The 17,799-nt window shown below is 25.2% G+C and overlaps 1 pseudogene; it reads left to right on the top strand.

The window, feature by feature from the left end:
* Positions 1-14,001: 14,001 nt before the first annotated feature.
* On the top strand, positions 14,002-15,861 carry LOC147067650 (uncharacterized; annotated as a pseudogene).
* Positions 15,862-17,799: the final 1,938 nt, after the last annotated feature.

Raw genomic sequence — 17,799 nt, 5'->3', positions numbered from 1 at the left:
TGCAATTTATTTTTTTTGATAATTCTATATTCTAAATTTACAATATAAATAAATTTTTCGGATAAAAAAAAGCATCTAATTTATTCGAAAATAAATAACCATAGTTAGCAGATTTAAAAAATAGTATTCTTTATTAAGATAATTTTTCGCATTTTTTATAATTTATACTGATATAGTATATGTTTGATAAAATTTAAAATAAAATCGTGTTCTTGGTGGTAATACGAACAGAAATTATATTGTAATCCCAATTATTTATGTTTTTTTCTGCGATTATACTTCTTGATCGCACAAAATACTTTCTAGATATATAAATACAATAAAAGAATCACTTTATTATAAATTTATACTTTTCATGGCTATAAATAAGATAGAAAAATCATTTTCTATTGATTTCTTATGAAATTTATAGGGGCAATAAAATCATTAATTTGAAAATTATATGGTTTCATATAAATAGATGTGCAAGAGAAGCTATTATAAATAAATAATAAATCACTAGAACTATTTATATCAATATTGTGCTATAAACGTGAATAAAGAAAATATGTATAAATTGATTATTTTTTATGTGGTTTTAACTTTTAATCAAATAACTTTGAAAAGATCGTAATGGTAAATAAACAACTTTGCGACGATTTAAGTTATATTTCCAGGACAAGAAAGATTTTGATAAATTCAAATCTAAATCCTTAAATATTGGAATGAATGACAGTTTATTTGTTTAAATATTTTGATTATAGTTATCTTGTATAGTCACAAATGAAAATCCGGTGTCTCTAAAAAATTTTGTTTATTCAAATTTAAATTAAGTGTACAAAAAAATCCAACTTTTAGTGTTAAAAATCGCTCTTTAATTCAGAAAAAAACAACCAGGGTATATTCCATCATAAGCTTTTCGTTTCGAAAACTGGAACCCGGTATCTCTGATTTTTAGATGCAGATATAGTGAAAAATATATAATAAAATGAAAAAATTGTGTGTAAGTTTTTCCAAGTATCCATAGCAATCGTTATTACAAAAAAAACCAAAAAAATGCGTTTTTTAATTTATGGAATTTAAATATTCTTATTTTGAATGAGCTATGGTGACACAATAACATAAAAAAAAGTTAGGTTAATTTGTCTCTAAAAACTCATATACTAAAATTATTCCATCATTTGAAACAAATATTAACTTTTTCAAATGCAGAATTGGATAACTTAAATATATATTTTTTGAGTATACCTGTATTTTTCTTCTGTCTTTAACCTTTTAATGATGAATACAACGATATTTATATTTAGGCGGTATAAAATATTTTTTAGCATTTCTTTAATACCATTATTGTATTCGTTAAGGAATTTAACCTTTTAAATTATAAATACAACGATATTTTAAATTAGGCGGAAAGACACTTAAACTCATCTCATTGGAGAATAGAAAAGCATTTGATGAAGATAGATCAGGGTAAGGTGTCAAAAGATGTATCAAGGAGTTGTGCAATCTTCCCAATGGGCTGAAAATGTTTCAATAAATGGAATCGATAAAAAGAAATTTAACCCATAAATAAAAAAATAAAGAAATTTAGGCGGTATAAAATATTTTTTAGCATTGTTATAATACCAATATTTTATTTATTTAAGAAGACACTGTTAATTTTATAAAAAAAGATTAATTGTATTTTACTTTTATTTGCCTGTACTTCAATTAAACCGAAGCGTTAATAACTTTTTTTAGTGATCTAGTGGAAACACCAAATAAAAAAAATTAGAAATCATATAGACATCCTAAAATTCTTTTAAGCTTAATCATAAATAATAATAAAAAAATACAAGTTTAAATTAAGAAATATAAATATATTATAAAAGTAATAAATTTGAATTTGTAAATGATAAACTAGTTTTTATTCTAATGAGCAGAATTATATGGAAGTGATGAAATAAGAAATTTGATTGAAGAAATGATATAAATAATAAACCCGATTATATTAAATATATATTCGTGAATAAATGAGATTGGAATACACATGAGGTAGCTGAATATATTTTTTTAACCTTTATAATTTCGCATACAGAGCGTAGATAATTAAAATAAATGATACCATGCTGAGATATATACAAAGAAAAAAATCTTTATCTAAATGTGTATAAGATTCGAAAAAGATAACACAGAAACTGAAATCATTAAAAAGATATGGGATAAATACGAACTTCAAAGCACAAACACTAAGAATCAGATAAAAAAATTCATTGAAGTTTAAATTTATTTTAAAAAACATCATTATTATGATTATAAGTTTATATAATCACCGAAAATTATTTTTAATTAGTCATTAACTATTTTCTTACGACGAAATAGAATTCATAAAAAAGACTTGTATGTTACGATAATTATCATCTATTAAAATTTAAAAATTGACCAGTCGTCTTTTATGATAAAAATATTTTTGAGCTATGCGATGTAAAATAATTATTCGAATTGGTACTGATACTTCCTGTCTATTTTATATATATAAATATATGTATAAGATAATGGTTTTAAGCATATTGACTATAAATAGCCATTATTTATCAATTATCTAAAAATATTCAAGATGAACAGTATCGAAGGTTTCAAATACAAATTAAAATTATATTTCGATAAACTTGCGCTGATTAATTGCATCTTTTTGATTTTAAAAGCCTTTTTAGTGGTTCATTATGACCACGATACTTATTTATAGTTTTTTATCAAGTTATAAATTAGAAAAAGTGTTCATTTTTATATATTTGAAGCATAAAAAACAATACCCTATATTAAATATCTTTTTATTTTTAGCACAAATAATTATCTAATTTTTATTCCAATATACAAACCCGATAGTTTGTTTAAACCTAGAAATATGAATACTAAAAAAAAATTAAATTATCATTCATAATGTTTAAATCATAAAAAAAAATACAATCTTAAATTATATATAATTCAAAATATTTTGATAGCTGAAAAGTGTATTGACTTATATTATAATTCATATTGGAATGGTAAATTATCATATAATATATTGATTCGCAATATTTAATATATAGTTATGCTTATTCCTACTTATAAACACAGAGGTTATACGATTATGTATTTTTTTTCTAAAACCAGTTTTATTTATTTAAAAAAAAGTTAATTTATAGCAGAATGAAACATGATTATAAAAATATTCATTTTATATGATCTTGAATTCATAAAAAGAGGGCTATTTTTATTTTTTTTGATTAAAGCTTTTGAAGTAATTTTTTTCAAACATAATATTTTATTTTTTATGACTTATTTGCATTATAGGCTACCAATTAGAATTTATGATAAAAACGAAGTATATTGTTCACAAAAAATATAAAAAATATAAATTTTCACTTAAAAGTGTTTATTTAATGTAAAGTTCTTTATTTAATTCACAAGAAAATTTATTTTTTTAAAGTCAAACTTCAACTTTATTCCTCTGCTACGTATAAATAATCAAATATTATCTATTAAAATTCTCTAATTTTCTTTTTGATATTAATTTTTATGTGGCACATAAGAAAAAAACAAATAAATATAGCACCATTTATGAAAATAGTAGATTGCCGAAATTTAAAATTCAATTTTATTCAAAAATACATGACAATATAATCATATATAAAATTAAGAATAATATACTAGAAAATTAAATTGGAAATATGTAATTTAGAAAACAAATTTTATTTAAGACATACTTTTATCATAATTTGCTTTTTTTGTATACAAATTAAATCATAATAATGAAGTGTTGATAATTGCTACATGCTTAAATCTGAGCTGCTGAATATCCATTTTTCTAAATAAGTTATAATGAAATTTAATTACTTGTCATTTTATATATATTTATAGTTAACACAAAATATTGAATCTATCACACATTTTTTTTTCAAAAACTAATAAATTCAACATATATGAACAACAGCATATAATCAATTTGAAAGATACTGCAGTTGCGGTGACTTAAAATTAAAGAATATATCAAATAAATAAGATATATATTAATTTGCCCATAACCCATTAAGCAGAGTTAAAAATTCGCTTGAGGGCAGATTCAACTCTTTCAAAGGCGAGTTCGGCGTTGATTTTAGTGATGTAAATATTAGCCCTAGAATATTCAATTTTGTTGATCGAAGGTTCAAATCCTCTTATCGCTAAAACATTGATAGATTATCAAACGGGTAATTAATAAAACCTAGCTGCCAGGGATACAGCAAAAACGGTAGGCCGACACACAGTGGAAGAAAGCTTTTGGCTTTAAAAATACATTTTATTGTGCCACTGAAACAACTCGACACGATTCCCGAAACCAAGTAATCGAAGCCATTATGGCATGATGGGAATGTTTCACTGTGGAGTGACCCAATTAGCGTGGTAAATTAAACCGCTAATCTTTCTTAAAATAAATATTATATCATTTCTATTCGTAATTTATTGTAAAAGTATATTTCAAAATACGGTTCAAATTAGTTAATACTATTAAAATAATCAAAAAATTATACGTATAATTTCTATTCAAGGAAGAATCACAAATACCATTCCAAATTAGTAAATAAAATTTAAATACTTGGAAATTTGTACGCATAATTTATTGTAAAGGAACAATTCAAACCATGGTTTGAATTTGTTTATACTATTTAAAAGTTTATTATATGTATGTATAATTTCTATTCAAGGAAGAATTACAAATCTGATTCCAAATTAGTTAATACTATTAAAATACCCGGAAATTTATATGCATAATTTATTGTCAAGGAACAATCCAAACCATAGTTTAAATTTGTTTATACTATTAAAATACCTATAAATTAGTATGTGTAAATAATTTTCAAGAAATAATCCAAACCAAGGTTCAAATGGGTTGATACCATTTAGATACTTAGAAATTTGTATGCATAATACATTGATTGGTATAACAATCTACACATTCAAATGGATTCCGGTTTTTATAAAATTCCTGTAGAAATAATTCATGTGCAAAAAAATCCCAAACTAGAATGTAAATAAATCAAGAAATTTAAATATACCAAAATTTCCATGTATGTATTTATTTAATGAGAATAGCCCCAAATTAGAATGCACATGAATCAAGAATTTTTTAACAGTCTTTCCCAAGATGAACGGGAATTGATTGAAAATCTTTATAATAGCCTTACAAGCAAAGAAATAACAGTTCCTGAATTTTTCTCGGCCATAAAAGAGTCCCTAGGTGATAATATATTACATAGTCTATTTTCCCAACAAAGAGAAGAGCGAAGAGAGAATAATGATCATCATGGTGTTATAAAACCAGAGCATCTCTCTGATATTATGCAGTATTCTGGGATAGATCTCAAACAAGAGCAAGAATTTATTATTGAATCATGTGATGATCGTGATTTCTACGACGATCAAGCGGATAAACATATGGTTTTAGATAGCTTGGTTGATAGTAAACTTTTTTACGAGTTTATATGTAAGATTCTTAATATAAGACAAATGAATATTTCTGATGATTGTTACCATACGTTATTCATTGTACTCAAAAGAAAATTAACGGATTTGGTTGAAAGAATAATTAATGCTAGTCATATACGCGTTGATATTGAAAGAAGCACCTTTGAGAAAAATATTACAAATGACGTTAAAAGACAATTATGGATGCTTGAACAAAACGAGCAACGGGAAATGGAAAAATTAAATATAAAAGGGGATGATGAACAAAAAAAGAAGGCTAAAAGAATGATTCAAGAGCGAGAAGATTTATTGATTAAGAAAAGAATGAGCAATACTGTAGCTTTGGCGGCTCTTGGTAGTAAAAGATTTAATTGGATGGATGATTCTGAGGATACTAAAGACTCAGCGATGCAAAGTCTTTATGCTCCATACGATGAAAAGGAATTCCAAGATAAGGTAAGGGACAGAATAATTACTAGAGAAGACTTTCTATTTGTTATGGAACACGATAAAAGATACAACAAAAGCATATTCACCATTCAGCAGTATTTTAATTAAATATATATTTTAAAAATTATAATGATACTCTTATAATCCATAGTCCAAGTAATTTGCTTAACCCGTTATTTTAGATGCTATATAAATACACTTACCATTGGCAATTAGAATGTAGATAAGGTCATGGTTTAGTTTATCTTGTTGCCTCTTCGACAGATCAAAACATCATTATATTCCTTTAAATCCAATACTTTCCCAACCTTTATTAATTAAAGTATCTTTTTTTTAGCGTCTTAATATTTCTTCCATCCCATCTGTTTCACACCCTTCACTGATTCAAGTATCTTCTTTTTTTAGCCCTATAATACTCTTCCATCCCATCTGTTTCAAACCCTTCATTGATTCAAGCATTTTCTTTTTTAGTTTGTTTATACATCTCACTTCCCATCTCTTTCCTGCCCTTCATTAATAAAGTGTCTTCTTTTTTGCGCATTTATAAATATCCCATACCATCCCATCTCTCTTCTATCCTTTGTTAATAAAGTATCTTCTTTAATCCTATTGTTTGTGCGTATGGCACCTTTCCCCAACGCCTCAATACTAGATATCTAGGCTTCAGCTATATATCTAGATTTTTTATTTCTGTTTCGATATAATAAATAATATTTAAACCAGTATTTTTAAAAGGTGAACGGGTCTAATTTTTACAAAGGTCATATTCAGTTTTTTACAATGATTTATTATTTAATCCATTATTTTTTGATATTTCACCTCTTAAATCAGATATTCCAGCCACCAAAAGTCCCATGTTAAAGATTGGGAATGGCAACTGAACCAATGACACACGCATAAACAATATCATCGAGGAAAACACTTGAATTAAGATGTCTTGAAAAGAAAAGATGCATATGGGAAGGTTATAAAGATAAGGAGAGGGAAGAAATAGCACCCCGATTATCTCATAAAATAAAGCAAGTCCAAGTTTTGTTCTAACAAATTTAAGCAGTCAGAAATCAAATAAACCCATAAATAAATAAAAATCGTATCTTCTTTAACTAATATTGAGAAATATAGATAAAGTTTTTGAAAAAAATCACTGGAATTTAAGAAGGTAAGAATAATAAAATTGGAATCTTATTTTTTTATTCATTTTTGGTTTACTTTTAAAGATTCTAACTATGTTGCAATCTAATTTTTTTATGGCTAGTTTAATCTTGAATTTTATTAACACACTTTACAAATAATTATTATACGAAATTTATAAATTATGACAGCCTTCTGCATTGCATACAAATAATTTAAGCAACCTATTTTACTTTTTTTAAATTGGGAACCATTTTTTACTTGAAAAACTTTGCATTATACAAGTAATCATAAATTTATGGCTTGTAAGATCTATGTGCAAAATATATTTTATATTTATGGGCTAAATTTCTTTTGATCAATTCCATTTATTGAGATGTTGTCAACCCATTGGGAAGATTGTACAACACATTGATACATCTTTTGACACCTTCGCCTGATCTATCTTCATCAACTGCTCTTATTCTCTTAAATGAGATGAGTTCGAGTGTCTTGCGAAGTTTGAGAGCTTGTATGTATGATTCTACTTCGTCCGGGATTTTTAACTCCTTAACATATGCTAAAGAAATAAAAACTATATTATATAAAAATAAGGGCCCTTAAAAAAGAAACTATTCCACTTCTGGTATAGACGACAAGATATCACCAGAACAACTATGTACGATTAATAATAAATTATATTTATAATTGGAATGGCTTCAAATTAAAAAAGTCAACAGTTATGCTCAACATAAATTTCTTAATATGTAAGCCTTGAATTAGATCTGTTATGTAATTTGAAAAATATATGGTAAATATTCCATTTTATTACAATCCACAGTTATATAATAGTCAAATACTATATTTTTTGGATTAATTATTTCTTTCTATTTATAATTTTTACATATCAATAATATAATCTGATGTGTTTTTGAAGTTCTTTCATATCTATGAATCAAAAATTATAATTCTGAATGGTTCTTAATTGAATTTTTATCTTAACACTTAGAAAATAATCTCACGAATCTCATCATTATTTAATCAAGATATTGTATTGCTTTGCTCACAAATATTGAAAATTTTATGCTCCTTTGTCTGATTTAAAACCCATAACAAAGCACTATGGAAAGAACAAGATTCGAAAAAGAATTAGAATTCGTTCAACTTCTCTGTAACCCAGAATATATCCAATACCTATATCGAAACAACTATTTCAGTGATAAAAACTTCTTTGAATTTCTCGTTTATTTGGATTATTGGAGAAACATACCATATCGTGATTTCTTAATATATCCCCAATGCCTTGAAATTCTCACATTGCTCAAAAATCCCGAGTTTATTGAATCTCTGGCAAACGACAATACTTATGTCTTACTGGGAGAACAACAATACAATTTGTGGTGCAATAGGAAATAATCACACTCTTTGTTTATAGCGAATGGAAATTTTAAAAATATTTAAGAATAAACATCCATTTTTATATTAAATCAAGTTTTTATTTTTAGACTACATAATCACATCACACCTAAAAAGAAAATATAAAATTTCAATACCGAATTAACACATAAATAAATAAAAATATTTTGGCACTTATATAAAAAAAATTACTGGTTTTATCGTTTTATTTATCAAAGTTTATATTCTTAGTATATTGATTTATATTATGTTCATAAATTTCAAAATTTAAATTTAACGAGAGTTTAATATTTGATCATAAACAGAAAAACCGTGATTTGTGCTTAAAATTGGATACATAACAAACCTAAGGTGCAATATGATGAATTTTTGTGTTATTTCTTTGTTAAAAAGCCTGATCCACCCTGTACTTTAAAATTTTTTTCAATCGGAATAAGATCTTGAGTTTGAAATTTTAGGAGATTTTTCAACATATAATTTATAGCTCTAAATCTACTCTTTATTGTAAAAATATTTACCCCTCTGCGCAAAAAAAATAAAAATTGTTTAAACCTCTGGTATATAATATCGTGTACCTTTTATGGATTTTAAATCTTACCTTCAAAGTATAAATACACTTTAAAACCATGTAAAATAAGAGCAGATGTCTAATTTTTATAAATTTCGCCCTTATTAATTTTATTTTTTGCATAAAATTGTGGATAACTTTCTATTGTGGACTTATTTTAATTGATAATATTATTCGACGTTTCTATGGCTATTATAGCCCATAAATCGTTGGATTTTAAACTGAAAAATATAATTAAAAACAGTTATAAAGAAGAAATACATAAAAATTGGTTATTTTTCTGAAAAATATCTTTTGAGGATTGCACATAAACTCCCAATTATAAATGAGTAAATTATAAGAATATAATATTCAAACTCTTTTTCGGCATATCTTAATTTATTAATCTGAAAGTGCTTATAATTCAAGGAAATCTTATTAATTTTTTTTTATTTCATCTATTAAGCCGATTTATTAAATTTTCTGGTAAATTTTCACTGACTAAATATAAAAGTCTCAAAAAGCAGTCTGTAAAAATTATTTTTATTTGATTAATATGTTAATTTATTTATAAAATAATGTTATTTCATGTAAAAGTATGGCTAAACTTATAAAAACATCACTTTTTTTTATAAAGCTATGGTGCAACTATAAATAACCAGTTTCAGCATAGAATAGGTAAAATAAAAAATTATATTTTAGTCAAAATTTATATCACTTTGCTATTCCCTTAAACAAAAACTGGTTCTTTTGTGTCAAAATTAGATCAGAGACGAATTTCGTTGTTTATTCAAATAGTAAAAATAACTCGTTATACAGTCAATAATAAATTTTAATCATATTATCTCATATAATACGTTCTTTTTGCAAAATAATAGTCTATTAAATCCAATTTTTTTGCCCATTAAGGTATAATTCGGTATAATCAACCAAAAAATTCGATAACAAATATCTTTATCGAAGAAAGATTTTACCAATGTTTTTTCTTGGGAAATAAGATTTAAAAAATACAAAGATACTGATAAGCGCATACTATTTTTCAAAAATGTGATTGTCTTTTCTTTGTATCTAAAAATATATACTTTCTAGGTTATAACATGTATCGTGGTAATATATTTAAGATTACTAAGTTCTAGATAATTTAATCTTTCTTTTTGGTTTTATGATTCCTTTAAATGAAACAAATATATTGTTTGGTTTAAATTCCATAAAATACCCATGTTTTATTTAGAAAATAATGAAATTTATATTGAATAGATTTAATTATTTTTTTATGAAAATGCATTCTATTTTCTATTATTCATCAACAACTTAAATGCCTAAAACATGTTTTTTTATATTAAATTAAAATAAGCTCGCTACAAAATAATAATTAAAAGTGTAAATTTGGATTATTTTTATGTAAAAAAAATGCTGATGCACCCTAAAATAAAATACAGATGCAAAATTTTCTTTTGCTAGAAACGAAACCCTTACCTAATATAACAATAAAAAAAGTTTCTGGTATTTGAAACATATATAACACCCATTTTCATATTTATTTCATATTAAATCATTTTTACAGCCGAAAATTCTATTTTTTTATACATTTTTGAGGATGATCAATTAGTTTTATATCAGTCTAGCAATTCTGCAAATTTCTAAGTACTATTTCTTCTAAAACACGTTTTATATTACTAAAGATGAGGTTATGTGATTTAATAAAATATATACATATTTAAATAAATATCTCAATATAAATATATATAAATTACTGCACATGTTTTAATAGAATTTTATCTGAAAAAAATTATTTTACTTTCCTAATGTTCTCTTATAAGATTTACATACAATAAAAAACACCATAAATTTACAAAAATGGTCTTTATTTTCCTTTCTTGCTATTAATTTTTATCTTTTTACTAATTTGATCTAATTTTCTTTTTAACTTTTAAAAACGCTTTTGATGTCTACAGATATGCTTTAACTTCTAATCTTGTGAAAAGTGTACTCTGAATAGTACAAATTTTAGATTTTCTAGCATCTATAACCATTGGTTCGTGCACTTAAAGTTAAAAAAAAGACAATAAAATTTAAAACACCATTTTATTTTTAGAATCGGCTATATTCCCCGTATCTGTCTAATTTTGCAAATAAATCTAAAAACAGCATATGTAAAACAAATTCTATATTTTCATGTGCATATAAAAAAATATTTTTTATTTATAGATTAGTCACAAGACAAAAATATTGTCCGTTTAGGTTAAATAAATCTAAATTATTGGCGTAAAAATGATATCATTCATAATACCAGAAATAAGAAATTAATAAGATTATCTGATACTCATTCTTTTTCTTTCTGCACAACAATTCAAATTATAAGAATAAATATGCAAAAATATTTATTACATATTGTTGCCTATGTATAAATATCAATCAACTTGTTTTCGAAACTAAATTACAAAAAAAAGATTAAGTATAATGCTAAAATAATATGCGGTAATTTTACGGCTATTTTAAGAATATTTAGCTTGAAATCATAGATTGATTTTTCATTATTTCTATAATGTTGTCAGAATTTAACAAAATATTATTTAAATTAAATTTCTTGAAATTAAAGATCTACAATTATAACCATAAAGGCTAAATTCAAAAAATAAATTTCCACGGATTCATATAAATTTTTACAAAGCCAATTGGAATAAATATATGGGGGTTTTTCTTTTTCTTAAATGCAGAATATTTTCTTGGATTTTTATATTTTAAGTTTTTATGTATTTTGTCTTGCAATAAAAACGAAAAAAATTGTGGATCTATATTGTTTGACAAATGAATTTGATTATAGTATATAAAATAGTTTTGACTTTAGTTTGTATAATATAAATTTGTAATTTTTGTGCTTAAAATGGTTTTGGGATTCCATTTCCAAATGAAAATTAGTTAGACTTAGAATCATCGAGGGATAAAATATATTAAAAAACCGAATTTTTACAATTATTACGAATATTTTCGAGCTATTTTTAATATTACTGGCAGTTTTAAAAAACGTGAAATAAATAAAATATACCAATATTTTTTTATGATAAAAGGTTAGTTTATTTCGTCTCTTGAAGAATCGCGTAAAGAAACTGCTTAGTGTTTTTGAAAAAAAGTATATTTTTTACTCGATTCTAAAAATAAAAGGGATACTATATGGCAGGATTTTTTCAAAAGGTGTTATTACCATATAAATATTCAATAACAACAATCTCTTGGCTATAAAAAAATTAAAATTCTGATGCTTTTTTAATTTAGTCATTAATTATTGCTAAGGTTGTTTATAATTTATAGAATTATATATGATTCGATTTATTGGTTTTTGAAAATAAAAACAAATTTTGAAGATAATGAGTTTGTTTATAAAAAATAATAATAGAAATATACACGCATTTCCAGTATAGAAACACCAATCGCCATATTTATATAATATTCTATGATGAAACCTATATAAAATGAAATTAAAAAAATAAATCGATATTACATGAAAATAAATAATTAAATATGAAAAATCAATTATATAAGTGTGGCATATTTTATATTACTTTGTTGCGGCATAAATCTATTTAATAGCCAAAAAATTTAGTTCCATTAAAATTAATTTATATAATTGTTTCTAATTTTCAAACTATCGGCCTAAATTTCGTACTTTCTATATTGTTCACATATTCTTTTGCTGTCTGATGAGCTATTAAAAAAGAAATATACTTCGTGGTGTATATGGTTAAAACAATTTAATTTGCATTTTATTTTAGCGCTAATTTTAAAAAACACCAGAATTTATAAAAAATGGCAGTGCACTTTAATGCGGTATTCTTTTATTTAAATATTTTTATACTTAAAACAAAAAATAAATATGTGCGGCAGCTTCGAAAGTCTATTTTCACTTATTTAAATTTTTTTTGCATATGATTTTATTTTTTATAGGCGCGCTAAAAAAACTTAATTTACACTAGCTAAAACTAAAAAAATAACAATACTAGCAAATATACACTCCATTATATATTTTCCATATAAAAATCTATAACTTCGCAAATTACCGGCATTTAATCTTTTTTGGTTATAATAATGAGAAAATTTCAATTTTTTATTGAATTTAGATTCAAGAAATGAAAGGTTCTATATACGATAAACTCTTGAGAACATGAATGGTATTAATATAATATGGCAGCGACATTACTTAGAGAACATGCTGATATAAAAAAAATATAAACACACATAAAAATATCAAGTTTTGCATGTTAAAACCATTTCAGGCTAATTAGATAAAAATCTCGAATTCGGATCTAAAACCGATAGGAAATGTCAATAAAAAAATTCTGATTTCATGTGTGAAGATTTTGAATTTGTACTCAAAATAACGTGTATTATATGAGTGTATTGGTTCGAAATAATATATATCAAGAAAATAAGAATGTACTGTATATAAGTTAACATATAGTATGCGTTTGAGCATATAAATATTGTAACTTATAAAAACATTAAATACTTTGAAATAAGATATAAAAAATAACAGCGTAAAAAATCTTTTATATATGAATAAAAGGTTTTAACAAGAAGAATACAGTAAAATTACAAATGTAAATGGTCTTAAGATAAGTATAGAGATAATTAATCCACATAATGCGTCGAGAATCGCAGGAAAGATGCTTAAAATATTAATATTACATTTTAAGCCCCTTTTAAAACAAGGAAAGCACGCATTTTTATGGCAAATATGTTAAGTGAATATACATCGAGGCGTTTATTTAATATTTTTTTTCTGAGAAATTGTTTTTGGACGAATTTATATGTAAAGTTTCGAACTGACTAATGGTCATTCTTCATTTTCAATATTGGCTGAAATAATACACATTTACTTATATTTACATTTCTAGCATGTCGATCTTATCCTTTTATTTTTTTTATTATACAAGTAAATTATGTTATTTGATTTTCGATTTTATTATTAGCAATATCATTAGAATCGAATATTTATACCGCAGTAAAAAATCGTACAGATTTCATTTAGCCCAAATAAAATGGATGAATTTAATTCTTTTGGGAAATTGTGTAAAGTATTGGAGAAAATATCCGAAACTAAAAAGAGATTAGAAATACAGAGCTATCTAAAGGATTATTTCATCGATCTCTGTGACGAAAAGGATCCTTGTTATTTAATATCGGCGTGCTATCTTTGTACGGGAACTTTCTATCCTGAGCATTATGGTAAAGAATTAGGAATAGGTGAAACAGCAATGGTTAAAATGATTACAGAGATCACGGGAAAGAAATTAAAGGATATTCGAGAAGAAATTCGAAAAACTGGAGATATGGGAACAATTGCGATGAAGCAGAGGATAAGAACGTTGGCTCTTTTTAAAAAAAAACAAGAAGATAATTTGACTATAAATAGGGTGTTAGCAATTTTGAGAGATATTAGCGATACTACTGGATCAGATTCATCAAAACTTAAAATGAATAAAATGATCAAGGTAATTTCACAATCTAAAGACCTTGAGACAAAATATTTAGTGCGTTTATTCGAAGGAAAAATGAAAATTGGTCTTGCGCTCAAAACTGTTCTAATAGCTTTATCGCAAGCCTTTTATTATAAATATCAGAAAAAGAGTGATGTCTTTGATGAGAAAGAAATTGTCGAAAACATTAAGTTTGTTTACAATCAGTGCCCAGTTTTTGAAAAAATAATTGAAGCATTAATTAGATTTGGTCCAGTTGAAATAGTAAAGCATATAAAAATTCAGGCGGGTGTTCCGGTAAAGCCGATGTTGGCCCAGCCATCGAAAAGTTTGACTGTTGCTTATGGAAGGGTCGAAGGAAAGAAATTTACATGTGAGCACAAGTATGATGGCGAAAGAGCACAGATACACAAAATAAATGATAATGATTACAAGGTATTTTCACGAAATTCGGAGGATCTTACTCAAAAGTATCCGGAATTGAAAGAAATACTTCCTAAAATAACGGAAACTGGTAATAGTTACATTTTAGATTGTGAGGTTGTGGCTTATTGCATGAAAGAAAAAAAAATTTTGCCTTTTCAGATGCTTACAACTAGAAAACGAAAAAATGTAAAAATTGATGAAATAAAAGTAGAAGTGTGTTTATTCAGTTTTGATCTACTATTATTTAATGGCAATTCTATGCTAGAAGAAAATTTTGAGTACCGCAGATCGATTCTTCTTAAGAATTTTGTAGAAATTGAAAGTAGATTTGTATTTGCAACGAAAAAGGATTGTTCATCAGTTGAGGAGATAGATTCCATTTTTAATGAATCTTTGGCACTTGGATGTGAGGGTTTGATGATAAAAAATCTGGAATCTTTGTATAAACCTAGCATGAGATCTGCGAATTGGATCAAGTTAAAGAAAGATTATTTGGAAGGTATGAGTGATACACTCGATTTAACCGTTATAGGTGCATACTTTGGAAAAGGTAAACGTACAGGGGTTTATGGGGGGTTTTTATTGGCATGTTATGACGATGAAAATGATAAATATGAGGCTATTTGTAAGATCGGGACAGGATTTGACGATGAATCGTTGATAAAATATTATGAATGTATGAAAGAGTACGTAATTTCTGATTCTACTGAAAAAAGTACGATACCTAAAAATTATGTTATAAATGACGGAGTAAAACCTGATATATGGATATCCCAAAAATTTGTTTGGGAAGTAAAAGCTGCGGGATTTTCACTATCACCTATTTATAGCGCTGGAGCTCGTTTTAATGGAAATCTTGGAATAAGTTTAAGATTTCCACGGTTTATTCGCGAAAGAACAGATAAGAAAGCGTCAGATGCCACAACAAGTGAACAGATAAACGCTTTCTTCAATGAATATAAAAACGATAATGTGGGAAGTGATGAATTTAATTGATTAATAAAATATTTATCAACCAAAAATAAACACAATGATCAGTTTTTGGATAACGGTATTTTTTCAAACTAAAAATACCACGAGAAATAAATTTTAGTTTAGATTACATAAAAAACAGGATTAAAAAATGTTTATTAGGGGATGAAAAAGCGTTTTTTAAATTGAACGAGTCCATCCAGAATAAATTATCATAATTATACCTGTAAATAATATAAGTGTAATCGGATGTGTTAATTCATTTTTTTAAAGCAAATTATATACTCCAAAAATATTGTAAACAATTTTTTAATAGAAAAATACACCTATAAAAGCCGAAATATAAAAGATTTTTGTGTGGTATGCTTTGATTTTTGCTAAAATTTTCACAATAATAATGAAGCTTGGCTAATAGTTTAATTTTCAATCCAAATAAATTAAGGCGAGGCTTAAAGGCGATCAGAATTTTTTCTTTTAACACCTACTATGGAATAGATGTGACAATTTTAGATTGGTGTAGTAAACGTATTGTTTTTATCAGCGGTAAACTGCTCCATTTTAATTCTGCCCATCTATTTGATTTATTTATTAAATTATAATTTTAAAGTGTTATCTTCGCCCAACGTCTCTACATGCAAAAATTGTCTTTTTTTAAAAAAAATTTGTATCAAGTTCAAAAAAGGATCTTTGATCACAAATTAAAAAATATTAAAAAAGCACAATATTTTTTTGCATTGAATAATTTTATGAAATTATGTAGAGGGTTAAATTTTAATAAATAATACACTCGAAGCAAAATACTCGATTTTATTAGCTTCACAGTTGTTTAGCACCTTTTTTATTTCTGAAAGCGAAAAAAAAGCCAGTTTCTTCTCGAATAATATAAATGAGTTCACATCTATTTATTTAGCGATCTTTATTATTAAAATTTATTTTGATCAATAAAAATAGAGTTATTTACTATTTTAATGGATTAAAAAATTATATTCCCATAAAAAAAATCTTAATGTAGTATGGAATTATAAGATTAAATGAATTTTATGGCATGATTTCTCAATAAAATAAATACACAGTTTAAAAGTATCATGATTGAATTCATCCATTTAACTGTTAGAAATATTTTGAAAAGTAAATAAGACTGATACACACCTATGTTTCTGATAAATAATTTAAGATTATTTCTTTATAAACCAAATATATCAGCTTTTAAGATTTTGACAATGAGGTTTAATATAAATCGCATAAAGCAATATAAACAAGGCCAAATAGATATAAGCATTCGTTATTTTTTGTGAGTTTCTGAAAATTAGCGGCATTATTAGTATAGAGTTTTATCAAGTTCGATGTACCCCCCACCAAAATAAAATAAATTTATCAATATTAAAAATATTTTTTAATTTATAATTGTGCATAATAACTCAACGTTAGAAATACTAGGATCATCAAAGTCGCTACAGTACGGAAATATAGATCTCAAAAAAGCTAGATTCTGTTCTATTCTGATTATAATTATTTTATTAAGTGAAAGAGGAGCTGTCTGCACTGAAAAAACACATTTAAACTATCGATAACTTGGCAAGCAGATGTAAATAAATGCTTGGCCATGACTAGTTAAGAAGACATTCGAAATAGCACAGTTTTCTCACTTTATGATAGCAGGAAACCTAATTTCAAAAAAATCTTAGACACAAAGTACAAGAAAAAATAGAAAATGAATTCGTGGAGATAAAAGTAGATAAAGGAATTAAAATCGATATAACTTATCAAACATTAAACCAGAGTTTTTATGTATGATAAAAAGAAAAACTTTATAACTCACATAGAAATTGGTGTGATTAGTATTGAAAAAAAATAAGCATAGTTGAAAACAAAGAATTGATAAAGTATGATCTGATAGAATCTGAGCTGTCATTAATATACAAGTGTAAGACAAAATCATCCCATATGTTATAACTTGGGACG

This window comes from Rhyacophila brunnea, unplaced genomic scaffold, assembly GCF_057557595.1.
Source record: "Rhyacophila brunnea isolate RB1 unplaced genomic scaffold, BYU_Rbru_1.0 scaffold_35, whole genome shotgun sequence".
NCBI lineage: Eukaryota > Metazoa > Arthropoda > Insecta > Trichoptera > Rhyacophilidae > Rhyacophila > Rhyacophila brunnea.
This window is presented reverse-complemented; position numbering and strand designations above follow the sequence as displayed.